Below are 14899 nucleotides of genomic sequence, written 5' to 3' on the forward strand. Positions count from 1 at the left end.
CGTGACAATAGGGACACATTTCCAAACATAGGCAAATGTGTCGTTGACTTATGTTCTTACATCCCTGATATTAATGCCAGATGTAAGTATTCTTTTCTGCCAATGTTATTTATAAGAATTAAAAATACAAAGAAAGAAAAGAAAAATAATAAAGTACTCCAGGAGAAGGAAGAAAGCTCTTGCCTTACTCACTTTAATATGCACACTTGCAAGTAGCAATAGAAGTTTGTGTAAAAATAGAAGTGAATTTAGGCAATAACTTTTTTCTTAATGGAGTTAAGTAAAGGTCTCATTTGTGTTCTGAGATTATACTTGCTAGAATAGAGGATAATATATAATATATAAAATAATATATAATATTTTATATAATATATATAATAGAATAGAATAATTTGAAGTACTGCTCGTGGAATGTTTAATAGCAGAAGTCAGCTTTTGTAGTCAGTGGTACATTTCTCAGCACTTGTGCACTTAGTCATTAATAATTATGGGTTCTGATTCTTCAAGGTATTTTTATTTGGATTAAAACAAATTTGATTCAAACTTTTTATCTGATTGATGCTTATGCTCATTTGGCTATGCTTCTACTCTTTAATTTTCTAAAAGCATAATGCAAAATTCAACAAGTGTCATGTACTTAGGTGACAATACAGAAGTTCAGAACATGCTTTTAAGACTGTATTAGCTCTCAATATGGATAGCAAGCTTTCAAGAACAGCTTCTAGCATGGCTACAGATTTCTACATTGGATACTGAAGCCTGCAGGCTTGTGCAAGTGCCATACTCAGACAAGATGCAAGCTGATATCCTGCACATAGTATGTGATATACCCATAAAGATGACAGATCAAGGACACACTATGCTTATAGTCAAGTGGATGAGCTGCATAAGCACAGGCAGGCTTTTGTGAAATGGATTGTAAGAGAATTCTTTTCTCAATGACAAGTATTTCTCTTTCTTTTAACCACAGAAACAGAGAAACCATTTTGCTCCTAAAACCATTTTTCCCATTTCTATTTGAAAGATGATGGAGTATGTGGAAGTACGTCAAATTTCAGTCTATAAGGAAAAAAGACAGAGAAGTCTAGGATTTCAAAATGACAATTTCTTCTGTCTGAAAACTTTATGGCATAGCAAACCAAGGCTCTTGACTTCAATTCTCATCACAGGAGCAGTGAGGAAGAGAAGGACGCTAACTGGGAAAACCCAGTGTATTCTTTTGGGGTGAATAATACTACTTACCATCAAAGTTTATTGTGCTTTGGACTATGAAGGATCTAGTCTATGTCCCATTTAAGTTTATAAACTAGCTGTGACTTTGAATAGCACTTCTCTCTCCTATCTAAGGCAGCTCGTGATGAATATTGTTCTACTATATCATCATGGCAAATCTCTCTTTGCAAATATCATCAATATTTAGCCTGTGCCTATGATAGTATAAAAGATCCCTGCTCACATGTTTTGTTATCTGTCATGTGTCTCCTTCCAGTTGTGTGGTTGAGCCACTTCTCTGTTGAGCACCGCAAGGACCAGAACATTAACTGAGATTAATACCCTGCACAGAAGGAAAATGGAGAAACCACGTGGTCAGCAAAGTAAAACAGAGATTGTTTATTACAGCAGGATAGGTATGGCCACACATTTGTAAAGACTAATGCATGAGTCATACAAGTTTTCTTTCATACAAGTAACAACAGGAAACATTATGGGGTTTTAAAACAATGAAGAGGCTATTGCATATATGTTTTCTCTAATAATCTTCCTTCATATGATTTTCGTCTTTGCTTAGTGTCCGTTCAATGCATTTTCTCCTTGCTGAAAGGTTCCTTCTGAAGGCAGCTCCCTAACATTAGGCTTTTCTTATTAAGCAGTATTGTTTTATAAAGACAATCTCCATTTCCGAGAGCTCTGCCTTTGCTGTAAACAAGACATCATTATGTTTTTCAGGACCATGCAATATATAGAGTTAGTTTCAAGCTAAAGATATTGAGGACAGCTTTCATGACACTATAAATGAAGTAAGTACATATTTTCCTGAATATTCGTCCCATCTGCCTGAACCATACAAAGTGAATAGTACTTAATTATTATCCTGAGCCATATAAAAATGTCTTGAACACCTAGTTCTGAAATTAGAGAATGTCCATGCAACAAAGTCAACTCAGTGGTGTAGTCACACCACCACTGACACAGATAAAAATTTCTATCTTCTACCAACCTCAAAAAATGAAAAATCCTAGGAATCTCTAGTGGAGAGTGAAACTTCCTGTGCAGTACCCAGAATGTTAAATGCACAGTCCCCAACTTAAATATGTCTAGACTGAACTCCACATACTCAATATTGCTGTTGTTTTAGTTCTCATGTGTTTCATGTAATTAAAGCACTTCGTTCATCCTATCTTCATACATTCCTGCAACTATTCCCTATCTTCTTCATCTCCTATATTAGGTCTCTCTTTTCCTAAATGTTTCAGGAAAGAAATGGATCTGTATCTAAAAATGCAATGGATCTGGACTCTGACAGAACAAGTGATTAAATTTCACTAGGTCTTCCTAAAAATGCCCAGCTAGAGCTAAAATATTTTGAGCATGCCACATAGTTCTAAGCACTCCACCTACTCTTTTTTTTTTTTTTTTTGTTATGCTCTGATGTGATACCTACAGAAAGTTATAATTGTTTCACTTGGAAAAAAGAATTGCCATGCAACATGCCTTACTCTGCAGTGACAGAAATGCCACATATTTCTTCTGTTTAAGTCACTTCTGAAGTTCTTTAAGGGTAATTTCCATGCTTCAGGGTGGTTTTCCTAGGGATGGTATTCCTAATCTTCTTCATGAGATAAACAGCGTTTAAAACTTTTATGGTCTTACCATTGGATGACTTATTAAAGTGGATCAGACAACTGCCTTTCACTGGTAAAACATCTTTTAGTCCAGTGGCACCTGATTAACAATGAGAGAAAAAGTTTAAGACTTAAGTCACTCATGTGTGGCTGAATGGGATACACAGGCTAATGGAGAGACAGGAAAGGATGGGAGGGTCATGTCTTCCACTAAAAAAAAACAATCCCTAAAACCACTCAAAGGCTCTGAACTTACTAAGCTGTGATACTGCATAACAGGAGAAAGGTCCTTACTGTTCACATGATGGCTGAGCTTTTGTGGTTTGTGTTTTTTCAGCATATATCTGTATGGAGCAACCCATGCTTACAAATTCTGTTCCAGATAGGAGGGATTCAGGAGAGAGCTTGCACAGAATTATTGCCTTGGGCCAAAATATCCTGGATGTTACTCAATTCATGTCTCATTTTCATCTCACATCTCACATGATCTGGATATGAAAATACTGTGATCTATAGTAACTTCCGTATAAGTGCTAGCCTCTCATAACTACTGCTCAGTGTATTAGCTGCTATTACTGTCTGCTAATTGCAGTCAGTTTTACATTTTTGTGTTGTGTATGCATGGGACTAGATACTGCTCGGTTTGTGCACATTGAGGATACTAAATGATCAGATGGAGATGTTGAGACATAAATTGTCTCAAACGTACTAGAGTTTCTCCTCTACAATGGGCAGAGGTACAATCCTTTCTGGAAACACCTCATACTACCTCCTATTAAGGTCAGCTTTGAAAATTTAGAGGTCATTATCTGTACTCAGAAATGAATCCAGAATCTACTATTTAATTGAAAATAAAGACCTTTGCCACTAGTCCTATATCACTAGGACACAAATGGTGCAGAGAATTTCCACAATTTCAAAAGAAATTTTAATTTTGTCACTGTATTTTAATAAATTTCTAAAATAATTTTACATATGTGGAAAACATTCCTATTTTATTAATATCAGATAAAAATGCAGTTTGACATCTGTCTAGAAAAATCTGAAGCCTCTACTTAAAAGAATTATTGAATTTTGAAACATTTGTACTTGAAAAGATTAGTTCTCAAAAATCACTTTAAAAGGTGGGGGGGAAAAGTAAAATGTTGGTTTGTATTGATTGTATTGAAATATTTTTTAGGCAGAATTATTTGGTGAGCAGCTTCATGCTAGTAAGACTCTCTTTTTCTTTTTTCAATCTTTAAAGCTAAGAATGCTATCTATGAGCTTCTAGTGTCACATTAGACACATGAGAGATGGTGAATAGTGTTTTGTTACCTTGGCAAAAATGCAAACAAATTGCAGAATCACTGAGTCACAGAATAGTTGGGGTTGGAAGGGAACTCGAAAGATCATCTGGAGAGTACAGCTTCCAGAAGCAGCAAACAGATGCAGCAGTTTGCGCAACAGTGTCTGTGTTCTGCTTAGAACTTAAAACTTTTGAGCACCTTATTGTAAAACCTCAAGGAACTAGAGGGTGATTGCTGCTAATGGGAAAGTGGAGCTAGGCAATAACAACAGGAGGCCTTAGCTTCTTTAAGGAGTGGCTCTAGATAGGTGGAGCTGCGGCTAAGGAGTTTTTCATTGCCTCTGAGCAGGAGGGGTTGAGGTGTTTGATTCAGATAATCTTGATTATGGTGGATGGATTACTCTGGGAGTCAGGACTAGACAATAGCTTACATAAGAGCCAGGCCTAGAGCAAAAGTAACAGAAGTAGTAAACAGAGGCACCAGTTTTTGCAGAAGGATGCTAGAGGAGATCTTCTATGAAGTAGTTATGATGCCGCACATAGAGTCCTCAGTAGATGTTGGAGTCACTACATTAGCTCCATCAGAAGCTTCGATGCAGACCGACCCTCTGACAGCAGATATATCTCTATATCTGCTTCAGGTCTTGGGCTGCAGGCAGAGTGCTTGAGATCTGTCTGTGAATTCTGGGCTGACAGCCAGCCATCCTGCTTAAGGTGTTCTTTGGCTGGAGGAGTTGTTTCAACTGGTAAAAGAATTAGGGGAGGAAGTTAGGTTGTGTAGCATCTGGGAAGGTGAGCAGGAGATAGACAGGATGTTCTTGAAGCCCATGCAGCTACAGGAGTCCCAGCCTCCCGCTGCACTGCATTTGCTGGAGGGCTCTATGCTGTGAAATAGTATATGACAACACTGTAGATGAAGGCTGGAAACTCATTATTTCTTGTAGGAGGAGAAAGGCTCCTTCTCTTCCTGAAGACCTGAATTTGAGCAATAATTTTAGTGCCCTCTAGACTCGGTAAGAACTAGACATAACTTAAAGGGAAGGAACTGGGCTAATAGACCCTGTGCCATTTAGGAACACCCAGAGGAAGTGACGGTGATTGTTTAGGGTGACTCTGCCACAGGAGACAGAGGCACCAATCTGTTGACCTGACCACTTATCCAGAGAGGTCTGTTTCCCACCAGGTGCTGGAATAAAAGATGCCATGGAGAGATTGCCAAAGCTTGTCCTGGCTTCATACTATAATCCCCTGCTGTTTTTCCATGTGGGCATTAAGAATACCCAGAGGAAACTGAAGATCATCAAAAATGGTTTCAGAACTTGAGGGATGGTGGTCTAGGGGTCCAGGTTGTCTTCTTGTCTGTCCTGCCAGTGAGGATGAAGGATATGAGGAGGAGTAGACAGATATTCCAGGTTAACTACTGGCTGCACAGCTGGTGTTGGGAACAGACTTTCGTTTTCTAAAACTATCGGACCCTGTTTGAGGACCTAAAACTAATGAGGGGAGATGGGAGCTGTGTTACTAAAAGGGGCATACGTGTCATTGCTGATAGGTTGTCCAACCTGGTCAGAAGGGCTAAGGAAATGTGGGAAGGAGAGAGGTGCAGGGACAGAGCAGTCATTGTAATGGACCCAAGTCAGGAATTAGCCATTACATTTTTTTTCCCCAAAAGAAAGACTTTTAATTGATTTATATGCTTTCTTACAGTTTTGTTACTTGATAAAAATGATCCCAGAATAAGATTTGCCAAATGATGCTCTAAGGTTTTTTCTCGTCACCTTGCTGTTGCATATAAAGGTTCCCAAATTTAGAATTGCCTAATTCTGTAAATCTGTAAATCTGTAGATTTTCCTGACTACAGAGTCAGTCAGGATATATTTTGTCTCATAAATTGAGTGAACTGAGCTTTCTAAGTAAGTTTGACACTGAGAAAATTTGTTATGGTAAGATTTAATTCATTTCTCTGAATATTTTTACATAGTAGGTTCAATAAGTTCATCTACTATAATTTAACAGAACATTAAACCAGAAATAAGAAACTATTCTTGAGAAATATTTTAAATATTTGCATTCTTTTTAGCCTAATCTACTACCTTTATGTCAGGCAAAGCAATTGCAGAAATCTAGTTTTGTTCATTTGTTTCCATAACAGGCTAAAAGAAAGAAAGTAAATGCTAAACAGTTTGGAGAAGATCATCTTGTTTAAAAAACCTTTGCCTTTATGAAGTACCTTCATAATGCTATCAGAGCTCCAGGCTACTTTATTCTTTTTTTCCCTCCAAACTTTTCATTTTTACTTTGTTTAGTTGCTTTAAGGAAAAGTGATAACCAAACTACCACACAAAAATGCATGTCCATCGTAAGTGATTATAATCCCTTTGGAGATGGGCCTCTTTTCTCTGGAGAAGAGAAGGCTAAGAGGGGATCTGATTAACATGTGTTAACCTTAAGGGGGAATGTAGGGAGGAAGGGGCCAAGATCTTCCCAGTGGTGGCCAGTGACAGGACATGGGGCAAAGGGTGCAAGCTGCAACATAGGAAGTTCCATCTCCATATGAGGAGGAACTTCTTTCCTGAGAGGGTGACAGAGCCCTGGAACAGGCTGCCCAGGGAGGTTGTGGAGTCTCCTTCTCTGGAGGTCTTCAAAACCCACCTGGATGCCACCCTGTACCACATGCTCTGGGTATCCCTGCTTGAGCAGGAAAATTGGACTAGATTATCTCTAGAGGTCCCTTCCAACCTCAACCGTTCTGTGATTCTGTGATTCTGTGATTCACCCACAGTATGCTGACAGTCGGTCCGATCGCCTTCATAGGAGCAAATTGAGTTCCCCAATAGTATGATCAATTATTAGCTTGATTCTGGCAGTATCTGATTCACCCACAGTCTGCTGGCTGTCGGTCCAATCACCTTCAGACAAGTGGTCAGGTTCATGAATAGCACAATTTATTCAAATGCAACTTTTAGAAAACAGGTTTCAGATGTCAGTATAGGAAATTCTGTGGGGTTCCTATCTACTGCCTAATGTACAAATGCACAATCATCACTCACCCAGAAGATGGGAAAGGGCTCTCAATCTTGAGTCTCCTCAGGTGGTGTCCTGACCCAGGAGGTGGGGAGGAGTTCAGCCTGTGGGCTGATCCAGAAGTTACGATGGAGTCCTCCCTCTCTCCTCTTCTTTCTTTCCTAGGTCTTTCCTTTCTTCCCTCCTAGTTCTTCCTTAGTTCTTTCCAGTTCTTTCCATTCTTCCCAGTTCTTATTCTTCATTCTTTCTTCCCAGTTCTTTCGTGTCTTCCCAGTTCTTTCCTATTCTTTCCTCCAGGTCTTTCTTAATTTTGACCCCCACTTAGTTCACCTTTTATACATTTTCTTTTACATCCACGTGAAGCTTGAGTGACTCTAGTCATATTTACTTTAGTTATTAATCTAGAGAGCATGTTCAGTGAAGAGTGGTTGTGTATTGGTATTACAATGGGATCAGAAGGAGAAGAAGCCTGAGCAAAGGTTGGCAGAAGGAACTGATCAGCCACCACCCTTGGCCTATCAGCTATGTGGCCCCACCAAGCTGCCACCTCGGCAGGGTGTTTGGCCAACAGAGTTTGGCCACGGTGTCTTCACTCTGCTCCTCCCTCCATTCACTCTAATTCACTCTAATTCTAATTCCATTCACTCTAATTCACTCTAATTCACTCTAATAGGCTAGGAGGACAGATTGTGTTGCCTAGGTAGAAGTGGATTTCACAGATACCAGCCATCCTGGAATTGATAACTGTCTCTCACCTCAAGCAGGCCTCTGCAGTGCCAGAACTTCTGTCAAGCTCCGTCTTTTTCCAAGTCCTCCTTCTCAAGCAATTCTCTCACAGAGTCTCATCTTTTGGTCCACAGAATATATACAACCAACCTGCAAATAAACACTGTACTTCAAAATATATGTGTAGGATTTTGGTGGTTCATAAAGCTGTTACTTTCGTCAAAATTAGGATTATTATTTTCTTGAAAAACTTTTATCTATCTGATTTTTTCATAATAAGGGAAGTTTCTGTAAATTTCTGTTGCTGTTAAGCTGCAATATCCTGTATTTTTTTTAGATCTATGATGTTCTGACAGGAAGATTAATGAAACTATCTAATGAAACAAGTGCCATTTCTGTATGTTTGCTAGAATCCTTCATTTTATAACTGTATACTACAACTTTAAGCAGGAGTTCATCATTATCAAAGCCTAAAATTGTGACATACAACAAATCACTTCAGTTTTTGTAGATGATCAGCAGTTTACCGGTGACCATCTTTAAAACCATAGCAGGAATCTAATGAAAACATGCAAAGCAGCCCATAGCCGGTATGTTAGAACAGTTTCTGAGAGTGAGGGAGATTCCTAGATTTGAAGTTTAGGTTTCTAGTGTTGCAGGTGAGACCCCTAGATGTAAGTTAATGGTTATCATGGCTCATTCAAATTATGAAAAAGCTGGACTTCCATCTTTCCTCATATCTATAAGGATTGTTTTGATTTTACACTGAGATTTTTTATTGATGGAAGATTCATTTTCTGCCCATATCTATATAAATTTATTTTAAAAAGAAATAATGGAAGAAACAAATCTAGATTAAAAAATGATTGAGACATTCTTGTTTTCCATGATTAATGACCTTGGAGCACTATCATAAACAATCACTAGAAATATCCCCTTTCTCACTATGGAATCAAATGATATATGTGTATATATATATATTATTAAAATACTATTTCTTTCTTTCTTATTGGCTCCTAATTTTGCAGTCCGAAAAGTTTGTATTTTCAAATTTCTATTTCCAAAAGAACAGGGAGATAAAAGATTAGTTGTGAATGCTGAAATTCTTCCATTCATTTTTGTACTTTAACAAATGTAAAAATGATGGGAAAATGACATGGACTTAAGGAAACCAACAGTCTGACAAGTATCAACATGAGTGCTGGAAGTGTATAGAATCATTATTGGCAGTTATTTGATAGTGGTTCTTTTCTTTGTGCCTTTCTATCTCTTTGCCTTAGTAGCCTGGAGGAGTAACTTTCCCTTTTTGCAGAGGTGAACTGAATTCTGTGTGCTTGCAGGGAGTTGTTTCTTTGTGCTTTTGTTGGTTTGTTCATTTTTTCTTGTTTGTTTTTTGTTTACCTGTTTGTTTTTTGAGCTTTGTTTCAAAGCTTAAAGCGAGTGGAAATATTTGAGGGAGACAGAAGTCAAGACATTTTGCTGTATTTAAGACTTTATAAAATTATATAAAATTATATAAACTAGATTATGTTTACTGATGGCCATATCAGGAATTATCAGTCATTGGGAGTCTGGCCTAATTAAAAAAAAAAAGAAAGAAACAATTCAAAAATAGATCTAATATTTTTCCTTTAAGGACTTGAATTTCAGTAAGTCAGACCTTGATATGGACTGCCCTTTCATTCCCATGTGCATGACGGCTAGCTAGATGTTTAAATGCCTGATGTCCCTATATAAGTAACCATTTGGATCTGGCTGCTATTTTTTTTCAGAAGTCAATTGTAGTCAGGCAAAATTTCTACTGCTTTTCATTAGGACATCTTAAATATGGTGCTATGTTGACTTTTGAAATTCTTTGCAGAACTTGTTCCTCAGTCTACTAAAAATACAAGCTGCACTAATGAATAATTATAAGATCATACTTTCAATAAGCATACACTTAACGCCATCCTTTTCTTTTTCTTTAAATGTGACATTAAAATTCTCCATGCATGATTGTCTCAATAAAGTCAGCCATGAGAATTACTAATGAGTAAAAGTGAGAGGCTTTTCACAGTATTTTTTTCCATAAGACTGAGAAATGAGATACAAGAATGAAGAATAAAACCAAGATTCCTTTGCAGCAGAAGGAGCAGAGTGCCAGCATGAGGATGACGTACTTAATGTGAAGCATTCTTGTCAATGGGAAGACTTTGGCACGCATATCAGAAGGACTTAAACTAACATTGTGACTTGGAAATAGCACAGTCCACTGCTCTTTAAGAGTGTACTTAAATCGACACATTGGCTCCCTTCCAGGAATATTGCAGTATATTAGTAGAAAGGAAAGACTTTCCTTTCTAAGAAGTCATTGTAATTTTGTAAATCAAGATGAAGCCAAAAATGGGCACAGAGTTGCATTTGTTTAGCTTCTGTCCTTTATGACTCAGTTTTTCATCCAAACAGTAGGGCAGGCTATTGTCAGAACATGTTGGATCTTTTATGCAAGTCTCCATATTTCACTTGTCATAACATCCTGGACTCAAAGAGACACATGCTGGCAACCATTATCAGTCTATTGCTGTTACAGCCTGAGCCTTATAGTACAGGTCCCTCCTTCAAACAAGGGGAGGCACTGAAAACCTTCAGCTGTATTCTTCTTCCTTGCATATTTACTGCTGCCACAACATTAATTGATCTCATTAATTCCTGTCAAGATGGGAGGTGATCTCAAGGAACCCATAAATTCAAGCATCAGAAATTTCCTCTGCCTTATAAGTGGACCTCAGTCTTAAATAAATGAAGCATATATGTTGTTTTCTGACTTAGAAGCAGGGACACAGAAATATACTGATACTTGGAAAGCTAACATATATCTTTTATCTGCTTATATATAATTCAGTCTAGTGAAGCAGAGTCAGCCACCAGGATCCCAGCAAGAAGAAGACAACCATAGAAATATTGTGTGGGAGAACTAATCTAATGCTTCAATGGAAGACATAGTCTCATAGACAGGTTACTGTTGTGATTATTCCCACATATAAAGCCCTTCAATTGAGCTGCTTTTGATTTAGATATCATATCATTATGAAGACAGAGTAACCCTGATCTGAGTGTAAGAATTAAGTTTCATAATGAGGATGAACAGAAGGAGTAATGTTCATCTTAATTTTACCTGAAAGGAGGTTTTAGTTAGGTGAGTGTCCATCTCTTCTCTGGTATAATTATAGGTAGAACAAAAGGAAATGGCCTCAAGTTGTGTCAGAGGAGGTTCAGCTCAGACATTAGGAATAATTTCTTCGTGGAAAGATTGGTGAAGCATGGAATAAGCTACCCAGGAAAGTGGTAGAGTCACCATCCTTGACAGTGGTCAAGAATCATGTAGATGAGGCACTTAGGGACACGGATTAGCAGGTATACTGTTGGAAGTTTTACAGGTGGACTTGATGATCTTGAAAATCTTTTCCAACCATAATGATTCTATAATTCTACGTACAAAGCACGATTGGTAAAGTGGTTACAATATGTAGGAGAGAAAAAATGGTATAGTTTATTATAGTCTCTGAATTAATACACGTTTGAAAACAATTGCAGGAGCATAACAAATAATGCATATTTTATTTATTTTGAAAACTAACTCTGCATAGACCTCATTCTACAAAATCTCTAGTAATATGAACAGTATTTACTTTTTCCTTGAAACTTGAGTTCAGTTCATTTAAATAGAAAATATCTTTCTTATATTCTTAAATTTTAGGACTAATTTCTTTACTCAGCACCGATTTGCTGAGGTCCCATACAATCTGAACTCCAAATTTTTATAGCTGTAAGTGACCTGGAACTCAGTTAATAGAATATTCTGTATTTGATTACTTGATCCCATAGTGTTATAGAATTATAACCACAGAAAACATCTATGAAGCTCCTTGGGACATTTTATAGGCTAGTTAAAAACAAACTAAAAGACAGTTAAAACCAGTGCATAATGTGTTCTTAAATCAAACAGATAAAAGCAATTAAGTAACTCAATAGAGGGAGAAGGGTGATTAAACTAAAGGAAAACAGAGGCATAAGAACAAACGAACATAACCTGCACAGGAATACAATGAGGCTGAAGATGTGAAAAAACATTCCTAAATTTTCAAGGAGTTAAATTTCTACAAAAACCTTCCAGCAGGAGCAAAAGAGTTGTGAGGCGATTTGTAAGATGGATTTGCATGGGTTTATTAAAAAGATTATATGATATTCTTTGAGATTGCGGAAGTTAGGAATAAATGACCCTTAAAATATCCCTTTCAAGCCTTTGTGTCTGGTTTCTAAAGAAAAGGAATTCAGAAGAGCAGTAATAATTTCAAAAAGTAGGCCAAAAATAAGTCCAGAAGTTAAATTTCAATTTCTAAGCTGTGTTTTTGAAGCATTGGTCATTGGTATAAGTGGCTAGTAGACTACAGGTAAGCTTATGTGCACCAGGAAGAATTGCTTTCTTGCTGAAACCAAGACCAATCTTATCTTTATTCCCTAGCCCCACACTTTAGGAACTGCTTATATCTATGAGTCCTCTTGAACTACATGCTAATGGTGCTCAGAGAGTCACCCTGTCTGTCACACATTCCTTTTTTTTTTAATGCTGCAAAACTACCTGTTTCGATTTAATGACCTCTCTGTGCATCTCACTTCTCTCTCAAATAGCTCTCCAGAGCTTTCTTTAAAAGATTCTCCACCTGAGCCATTCTAACTGTGATGAAGGTCTCCTCTAAGAATCTCTATTATTAATATTGCTTAGTCTGCTAATTGCCACAATGGATCATCTGTCTTCTTCTGTTGGTGGCCAATTAACGTGAATCTCAGGGACACATATTTTCCCATATATTATTCTTTCTCCTTTCTTCTCTTATCCATTCCCCATCCCCCCATGTCATCCTTCAGGAAGTAATATATCGTGCCCTTCGTTTATATATCTGGCTAAAAGCCAATTTTGAAAGCTTAATCCCCATTAGAGATAAAGACACAAATGATTAAACAAATCTTAAAATGGGGGCAGGGTAGAGGAAAGTAATGAGATATACTCTATAAAATTTTCAAAGCCCTAATGAAACTGCAGTACAATACAGCTAGTAGCTTTTGGAAGGTGCTGCTCAGGGAATACTTAAATTCTGACTTTCAACCACAGGGGAGATTTCCAAAATGCTTGAACGAATTTTACTTATATGCAGTTGAGGAACTTTTCTACCAACAGGCTCTAGGCACTTAACAGGCTTTGATTTTTCCATTAACCTTATCATCTACCATATGACAGCTGAAGTTCTTCTAGCACTGCAAAGATTCTTTTAGGCAAAAGGAGATGGGAATGGGAAAGTGTCTGAGAGTATCGTGTTTGAGATGCAATTGTTTACTCCCTCTGCATAAACTGCATGTTAAGGAAGAGGCTTTGAATGCTAGATAACTCCAATTCTAACCAAAATGCACAAAATTTATCTATTAATAAAATATTTTGTCTTTTTAGAGATGGTTTTCCTTTCCTTTTTTTAATTTTGTTGTGCATGCTGAGTTTTTTTCTTGTCTTGCCCAAGTTATTACTGGATCACACTTTCTTCAGTGAACTGCCCACTTTAAAAATACTGAATATTGAATTTTATGGTCCTATGCCTTGCAACAGTCAAATCATGGTTTTCTATGGTGGTTCAAGTAAATCTGTTTGTTGCTGTTACAGCCTCTTCAGCTAATAGTGAGGAGCAAATAAAGTGCTGCTCTGATTAAACCAAGTCTGATCTTCATACCAGATACTGACTTAAGTCTGATGACTACATACTATAGTGTAGCTGTCTTCTTGTCTTTAGCCTTTCCCCTCTGTTTTCTAGTCATTGCACTGTGAGACAGAAAGTGAATCCAGCAGAGCTACTATTTCACTTACTTGCTATTGGACATTTTTTTTTCTGTGTTTCTTAACCTGAAGTTTTTTGTTTGTTTATATGTTTTGAGGGATTTTTCCCCTTATCTTAGTTTCTCATCTCTGTAATCCTGTAGTTTTTGATACAGATTGGAAACAGGAAAACATAAAATAGAGACACAAGGGAATAACCCGAAGGCCTGTTGTTAAAACAGATTATTTTAGACACAAATAAAATAATGTTTCAATTCTAAATTAAATGAAATAACCCTAGATTGCTTAAAAGGAAATTTCAGCAAAAAGCATCAAAACAATTACCTTCCCTGAATATATCTCTGAAAGAGCTTGGTTATTTCTAGGTCACTTTCTCCTACGTGGTCAAAAAAATAGAAAAACTGAGTTCTGTTTCTGTGAAACTTGCCATTGTAGCATCCTGAGTTATGCATATTTCTTGAAATTCTGTGTATTTAAAAAGGCATTCCTTGCAAATAACATTTACTTTAGCTATTTATCTCTTTGTCATACAGTTCCCACAGCTCCTCTATTAATACTGTTTTTCCCATCCAATTCCATTCCTCTAATTAGTTTTTCTCCAGCATGCTTGTATATTAAGGTTCCTGCAGCCAAAAGAAATGAAACCTTTTTATTAAAATTTATTTATTAACTTGTTTTTAGTAAATGTGTCTAAGTTCTGTGCAGCTGGAATATGTTAAGAAGAACATTGAAATCAGTAATTTCCGTAAGTATAAGCAATGTCATTTTACTTTATGTGCAGCATGTTTAACACTTTCTTCTCCCATCCAGACATACAGGACTTGATTTTACTACCTGGACTAAGCTCTTTAGGATTAATCTTATGAGCAAAATCAATTATGCATGTGTTCATAAGGTTTTGGACATTTGCATTACACAAAACAGGCATCCCTCCTAATTTTCATATACTGTCTTGTGATGAGTCTCTGACAAAATGAATAAATGTTATCTGAATTGACAGTCTCTGAACAATTATCAGAGGCTGGTAAATAGTTTGTAACACTACTAGTATTCAAGAAATTCAAAAATATTAAATTATTTGCTGTCCTCTTTGCATTTTATGTGAGAGCTTATCTTTATTTTGTTGTGACTTCTAGGTGTATTTTAAAGAGGGCTTTT

Source organism: Nothoprocta perdicaria, unplaced genomic scaffold (assembly GCF_003342845.1).
Source record: "Nothoprocta perdicaria isolate Ctin4 unplaced genomic scaffold, notPer1 scaffold_126, whole genome shotgun sequence".
Classification (NCBI taxonomy): Eukaryota; Metazoa; Chordata; class Aves; order Tinamiformes; family Tinamidae; genus Nothoprocta; species Nothoprocta perdicaria.